We start from the raw sequence: 8,044 nt of genomic DNA, 5'->3' as shown, positions 1-8,044 counted from the left end.
CTTTGATTTGCACTTCCCGAATGATTGGTGATGTTGAGCATCTTTTCATGTGTTTATTTGCCATTTGTATATCTACCTTGGAAAAAACTCTATCCAAGTCCTTTGGCCATTTTATAATTGAATCATTTGTCTTTTTGTTGCTCAGTTGTAGGAGTTCCCTATATATTCTGGATATTAACCCCTTACTAGATATATGATTTAAAGTATTTTCTGCCAATCTGTGGGTTGCCTTTCTACTCTGTTCATAATGTCCTTTGATGCACAAAAGTTTTTAATTTTGCTGAAGTTCAATTTGTCTATTTTTTGTTTTGTTGCCTGTGCCTTTGGTATCATATCCAAGAAATCATTGCCAAATTCAATGAAGATTTTGCCCAATGTTTTCTTCTCAGAGTTTTATAGTTTTAACCCTTACATTCAGATCTCTGATGTTTAAGTTAATTTTTGTTTATGTTGTTAGTTAAGGGTCCAACTTCTTTTTTTTCTCTCTTTTTTTTTCTTTGCATCTGAACATCCAGTTTTCCCTACATCATTTGTTGAAAAGACTGTCCTTTCCCCATTGAATTGTCTTTGCACTCTTGTCAAAAATTATTTGATCATATATGCCAGGGTTTATTTCTGGGCTCTTTGTTCCATTGGTTTATATGTCTCTCTTTCATACCAATACCACAGTTTTCATTATTGTAAATTTGTAGTAAGTTTTGAAATCAAGAAGTGTGAGAACTCCAACTTTGTTCCACTTTTTCAAGATTGTTTTGGCTCCTTGTGTTCCCTTGAGATTCTATATGAATTTTAAGATGGACTTTTCCATTTCTACAAAGACATTATTGGGATTTTGATAGAGATTGGATCAAGTCTGTAGATTGCTTTGGATATTATTATCATCTTAACTTAACATTAAGTCTTCAAATCTGTGACCATAGAATGTTTTTTCATTTAGTTATGTCTTCTTTAGTTTCTTTCAGCAATGTTTTATAGTTTTCATTGTACAAGTCTTTTGTCTCCTTGGTTATATTCTTTTTGGTGCTATTGTAAATGGAATGGTTTTCCTAATTTCCTTTTAGAATTGTTCATTTTTAGTGTATACAAATGCAACTGATTTTTGCATGTTGATCTTGTATCCTGCTACTTTGTTGAATTTCTTAATTATTTCTAATAGTTTTCTGTAGAATCTTGGGAGTTTGCCACAGTAAGGTCATATCATCTGGGAACAGAAACAATTTTACCTCTTCCTTTCCAATTTGAACGCCTTCTGTTTCTTTATCTTGTTTAATTGCTCTGGCTAGAACTTCCAGTAGTATGTTGAGTAGAAGTGGTAAAAGTGGGCATCCTTGCCTTGTTCCTGATCTTCAAGGAAAAGCTTTCAGAGTTTTACCATTGAATACGATGTTAGCTATGGGTTTTTGGTATGTGGCTTTTATTATAAGATAGTTTCTTTCTATTCCTAGTTTGTTGAGTGTTTTCATCATGAATGTATGTTGGATTTTGTCAAATGCTTTCTCTGCATCAATTGAGATACCACGTGTTTTTCTTTCCTTCATACTATTAATGTGGTATATTACATTGATCTATTTCATATGTTGAACCATTCTTGCATTCCAGGCATAAATCTCATTTGATCATAGTGTATAATCCTTTTAATATGCTGCTGAATTCAGCCTGATAGTATTTTATTGAGGATCTTTGCATCAGTTTTCAGAGAGATATTAGTCTGCAGTTTTCTCTTCTCCTAACGACTTTGTCAGCTTTGATATCAGAGCAGTGCTGGCCTCAGAATGAGTTAGGAAGTGTTTCCTCCTTTTCAGCTTGTGGACAAAGGTTGAGAAAGAATGGTATTAGTTCTTTAAATGTCTGGCAGAATTCGCCAGTAAAGCCATTAGATCCAGGGCTTTTCTTTGTTGGAAGGTTTTTAATTATTGATTCAATCTCCGTACTAATTATAGATCTATTCAGATGTTCTATTTCTTCATGACTCAGTCTTGGTAGGTTCTGGGTTTCTAGAAATTTGTCCACTTCATCTAGGTTATCCAATTTTTTGGCAGGCCATTGTTCATAGTATGCTCATAATCCTTTTTATTTCTGTGGAATTGGTAGTAGTGACGCCACTTTCATTTCTGATTTTAGTAATTTTAGTCTTCTCTTTTTTTCTTCGTCAATCTTATAAACTTATTTTTAAAGTGAGAGTTTTCTAAAACTAGCTCCTTCAGTGGGGTAAGTGAGTAAGTGGGTGACTGAATGAAAGTGTCATATAACTCCCCTCTTACTATCCACATGCCTCCCACCTACCAGGCATGGATGTTGGAAAAGAGAATCAAGGCTCAAAAAAGAATAAAATCCTAAAAGTCAGTTTTCCTTAGAGACCCATCCAGAATGTTTCACAGCAACCTCCAGGACCCAGTCCCTTCTCAGCCTTATCCTTTTCTTTCTAGCTCTTTGAAAGTTGTTGACAGTTCAGAGCCGGTTTTCTTCTGGGTAGAGGAAAAGCAAGCACTTCCAGTCCAGCACAGACTGGACAGCTGACTTGGGAAGAAAGTAACTTTCCTCCACATTCCTGCTCTCCTTGCACTGGAGCTCACACCTGCCTCAGTGTGGCCAGGTCCCCCATCTTTTACTCCAGTTCAGTGTCATGCTGCAATGTTCCCTTCTCCCCTCCAACCATGGGTTTCTGTGTCCCAGGCTGGGACATTGCTCAGGGGCTGACTAATCCAATGAAGTTATCCAGGCTAAGACCCTAAAGAGCCATACAGCTTAATGGACTCTGCCTTCCATAAAACACTTGAATTTTAATTCAGTCTGAATGCATTAAGCCAAAGGAGGAAATAATTGAGTTTCATGTGCCGTGGCAGGTCAGTGGGAAAAGAGATTTGGGGATGTGGGAAAGACCTTCTTAGTAATCGCCCCCATATTGAGGGACAGCTAAGAAACTGGAAGCACTGGAGAATCCAAGGAACATCAATGTCCAGCAAGGGTCAGGGAGATTGGGAGGGAAGAGGGATGATGAAGTAAAAGCTTGGAGCAGCCTTGGACACATCACAAAATATTTTCAAAACTGCCTCACCCATCTTTTCACTCTCCTTCCGAAGATTTCAAAAAAGTGTCATAATATACGTTATGCTAGGTACATTGGTCTCATCTGGGAGTTACTGAAATCAGTTCAGACTTGTGGGATGGCCAATCTCCCAGGCTTGTCTGGGACATTCCTTTTTTTTTAATTTATTTTTTTTTATTGAAGTATAGTTGAGTTGATTTCCAATGTTGTGTTCATTTCTGCTGTACAGCAAAGTGACTCAGTTATACACATACATACCTCCTTTTTTATACTCTTTTCCATTATGTTTTATCTCAGGATATTGAATAGAGTTCCCTGTGCTATATAATAGGACCTTGTTGTTTATCCATTCTATATGTAACAGTTTGCATCTACTAACCCCAAACTCCCAGTCCCTCCCTCCCCCGCCTATATGATATGATCCAGCAATCCCACTCCTGGGCATATATCCAGATAAAACTATAATTCAAAAAGACACATGCACCCCTATGTTCATAGCAGCACTATTCACAATAGCCAAGACATGGAAACAACCTAAATGTCCATCGACAGATGCCTGGGACATTCTTTTTTTTTTTTTTTCTTTTTTAATTTATTTTATTTATGGCTGTGTTGGGTCTTCGTTTCTGTGCGAGGGCTTTCTCCAGTTGTGGCAAGCGGGGGCCACTCTTCATCGCGGTGCGCAGGCCTCTCGCTATCGCGGCCTCTCTTGTTGCGGAGCACAGGCTCCAGACGCGCAGGCTCAGCAATTGTGGCTCACAGGCCCAGCCGCTCCGCGGCATGTGGGATCTTCCCAGACCAGGGCTCGAACCCGTGTCCCCTGCATTGGCAGGCGGATTCTCAACCACTGCGCCACCAGGTAAGCCCTGCCTGGGACATTCTTAATTTCAGCACTGAAAGTCTCGTTTCTTAGGAAACCTCTCATTTTCAGGCAAAGTGGGATGGTTGGTCACCCTAAATCTGAGAGACACCTTTGGGATGCCTACCCAACCTACCCCCATCTTTCCAGAGGTCCACTAGTCTCCCAACTCCACTCTCATTCTCATAGATGGCATCCAGGAGAACAGGCTTCTGCACAGCCAACTGGACAAATTATACCAAATATGCAGCCTGACACAAGCTGGGCCAGTCAGAGTCTGATTCCCAGAAAATGCCACCGGAATTCAGAGACAGCAAAAACAATGGCAAAAAGATGAAGATTTATTAGCATTATCCGGGTACTTTCCACATGCCAGGTTCTGTTCTAAACGCTCTACTTGTAGCAATTTCTTTAATCATCACACTAACCCTGTGATATAAGTGCTACTGTCCCTCTCCATTTTGTTGGAGAAGTGAGGGAATATGCCTGAGGTTGTACAACTAGTAAATGGCAAACCTGGGGTTGAAATCCAAGCAGTGTATGCCCAGAATTTTCTCAGTGTACCCAGCTTGACCCCTCTACACTGTTTCTATAAGAGGCACTCCTAAGAAAGGAATCAAATCTGGGCTGAGCAACCATGTTCCTCTGTGTGTCTGGAGGAGCTGAGAAGGCTGGTGTGTTTATGGGAGGGAGACAAACTGGGGAGGAGAACGTGGCCCAGGGCTGGGCAGCCAGCCGGCCCCTCACCACTGACCACATCCAGACTTGGTTCCATGTGCTCCTAGGTGTGGGAACACCTACTGCCCCAAATACCCCTGAACCCTTACATTTGTGTGGAAACTGGCTGGACTAGGTTTCTGGTTCTGCAAACCAAGCAGTCTAGTCTAATCAGACTAAGAGTTGGTAAGGCATGGTGATGAAGGGCAGACTGAAAATAAATAAATAAATTCAGCTCTCCACTGCCCAGCTGAATGTCCCTGAACAAGTTTTGTGACTTGGAGCTTGAGTTTGCCTCTCTATAAGGCACAAACACAAATCCACTCTCATACTGGTCCTCGGGAAGACTGAGTGGGATTAAACTCTGCTGAAGAGATGGATAACTAGCTCTTTGTGAGGCTGTGGCTGGGACCCCTTTCTTCCCTGGGGCTTCCCTGCAGCCATCTCTGAATCTCTGAATCTAGGATTCATCTGATGTTGGTCATCACCTCTGCCTGACATCCATAAGGGAGACCAGATGCCCCAGGGGCAGGGTGGAACCAGGAGTTGGTCATTTGAAGCCTTGGAAGAACTGGATTCTTTGACCCAAGAGGAAATGCCAGCAGAGTACAGGAGGAAGCATATTAGCAGGAGGCCACTGGGGCAATGACCAGCCTGAGCCCCTACCCCTCCATGCACCCTCAGTGAGCACGGCCTGCCCAGTCACAGGGGCAGGTGTGCTCACTAGAAAGTTGTCCCTGGGATGCAGCAGCGGAGCATAGGGGACACACACACACTCACACTCACACACACACACACACACGGAACCTAGAGACCGAGGTGAAGGTAGAAGCCTTTAAAGTTAGATCTAGGGCAGTGCATCTCAAAGTGTGTCCCCGGCAGCAACAGCCCACCTAGAAATGTATTAGAAATGCACAGCCTCGGGTTCCCACCCCAGAACTGCTGGATCAGAAACCTGGGGGTAGAGAGCCAGTTCTCTGTGTTTTCATCTTGCCTGTGATAATAACCAGACAAGATCTCTAACTGTGAGAACAGCCCTGAGCAAAGAGGTGAGAGGCCCAGCCTGGCTGTGACCACTCCAGCCTGACATAATATCCAAGCCAGCAGGAAGTGGGCAACACTGCAGACAGACACACACACCCCCCACCACGCCCCTACCACCCCTGGAACCAGGATCTGGGACTTCACAGAGAACAGTGGCCACAGAGACTCACAGGGGCCCTACAGGGGCTGCTAGGTGGGCTGGCCTGGGAAAGGGCCCTGGCTCACCCTCTCCGCGCCTGTGTGTGCTGGAGACCTGTGACCCTGTGAGTGCATCACGAGGTTCTTCTCCTACAGGTAGAGTCTTTGTTCTTGCCAGCTCTCCTGTTCCCACTCCACCATTGCACAGCGGGTGTGCCAGGGCTGGCGAGCAAGGCTTTCAGCCAGAGGCTCCACCAGAAGGCGATCCACCTCGACCTAATGGACCAGTGTCCAGACATAGAGATCGTGGAGCAGGTGCAGGAGGGGATGACATTTCAGCGTTGTCTCCCTTTGGGGAGCGCCCCATGTGTGTGAACATCTTTGAAGGCAGAGGTCTGGGGGATGTTGGTAGCCAGGGGATAGACCCTAGTGGACACAGACAGCTGAGCCCTCTGTATCCATTTTACCCTTCTTGACTGACTTTCACTCAGATCTCCACTGTCCCCATCCCCCACCCTATGCTTCAAGGGAGCCCGGCCTGCTCCCCAGTTCCTGGAGTAGAGTGGGGTGGCCAATGGATGTAATGGTAATCCAACCACCCTCTTCAGTAACTTGTTCCAGAATACGGTCCTAACCAAACACAGCCTCCACACCTCCAGGAATAGGCATATGGCCCAACTCTGAGAGAGGGTCAGCTAGAGCTGGAATTAGCTTTCTAGGCTAGTTTTCTTACTTACACTTAAGAAATAACCAAAGGAATTCTCCTTTCTCTCTCTTACATCAAAATTTTCCCCCTCTCTGGATTAATCCCATCACCAAAGAAACTATTATTCATCTCACCTTTAAAAAAATATTCTCTTGATCCCTTTCCTCTGTAAGCAACTTTTGGCAGGAAAGAGGTCTCTGCAGGGGACCCCTTTGTCTCTGACACACTATCCTTAAACCAGGAGCTCCCATGCGCTACTCGGCTCCCATGCTCTACTCATCTCCGGCCCTAGCACACCTTTCAAATCTTTTGATCACACCATACCGTGCCTAATGTGTTGGTACTTTCCATAGATCAAATAAGTAGAAATGAAGAATAAGTAATTAACAGATGACCAGATCTCTTCACTAGCTTCCTCTTCAGTAATCCCCTAAACAAACTGTGTGGACAAGACAGCATCTAAAGAAAAATCAAGAGGAGTCGGCAAGCCTGCACGCAGTGGGGGATGGCGATGACTCTGACCCCCATCTCAATGATTAACTGAGATAACTTCTCTTTTTCCCTTTAAAGGCTTTCATGGCTGAGCAGAATCTTCAGAGATGGTTTTGGAGGACACTGAGTCCACCATCTCCCCAGATTGCCGGCATTCTGATTAAAGGCAACTTTCCTTTCTACCAACATTCGTTTCTCTCTCGAGTATGTATTTTTTGAGCAGTGAGCAGCCAGACCTGCGTTGGGTAACACCTCTACTAGTTACCCCCACTTTTACCCCCATTTCTCTGCTCCCTTTGCAGCAAAACTCAAAATCACCCACACTCACTGGTCCCAATGCCTTTCCTCCCATTTCCTCTTAAACCCCCTCTTTGGGATTTCCGTCCAAACCACTCCCCTCTCGCTGCCCTGTCAAGCTCACAATACCTGATGTGGCTAAATCTTGTCTCAATCCTCCTCCTCCCCGTGCTCTGGGCAGCGCTGGACACAGCAGATAGGCCCCCTCCCTCATGCCCTCTCTTCACTGGCTTCCAAAACATCTAAGAGTCTAGCACCACTTCCCATGTGCGGGGTTTTCTTCCTCATACCAACAAGTAATTTTCGGACACCAGCGTATAACTTTTAACACCCATGGAATAGATTGACTACAGTTACTGTCTACCGCCCCCTGCTGGAACATGGGCTCCTGGGCAAGGCATCTCCGCCGGTTTTGTTCACTGATTTCACTCCAGCACCTAGAACAGTATAACACATGCAGTAGGCACCCAGTAAATATTTGTTGGATGAATGAATGAATGAGATGGTTTCTCTTCCTCTGGACATTGTGAGGCACAGATGCGAAGGCTGAAACTTGCCCCCAGCCTGAGGGCTGCTCCCAGACCTGGCAGAAGGCAGAGAGGAGAGAACAGCACGGGATGGAGCTGAGCCTGACTCCTGCACCAGTCGCCCCCTGCGCCGGAGAAGCTACTGGGCTTGGGAGCTTTACTGCTAGCAGCTAAGACCCTTCTGTGACCGGAGGTGACAGCAGTTGTCTATGAAGACT

At 44.7% G+C, this 8,044-nt stretch overlaps 1 long non-coding RNA gene across 1 annotated transcript; it reads right to left on the bottom strand.

Annotated features, from left to right (window-relative positions):
- Positions 1–502: 502 nt before the first annotated feature.
- LOC309662960 lies at positions 503–7,598 on the bottom strand. Its single transcript, XR_014265050.1, has 2 exons — positions 3,917–7,598; positions 503–3,602 (listed from the first exon to the last, which is right to left on the bottom strand). It is a non-coding gene; the product is annotated as an uncharacterized lncRNA (long non-coding RNA).
- Between the last annotated feature and the right edge of the window lie 446 nt (positions 7,599–8,044).

The sequence above is a fragment of the Balaenoptera physalus genome (assembly GCF_965194825.1).
Source record: "Balaenoptera physalus genome assembly, chromosome: 6".
Classification (NCBI taxonomy): domain Eukaryota; kingdom Metazoa; phylum Chordata; class Mammalia; order Artiodactyla; family Balaenopteridae; genus Balaenoptera; species Balaenoptera physalus.
The sequence above is the reverse complement of the archived record's forward strand: the minus strand, read 5'-3'. Positions and strand labels throughout refer to the sequence as shown.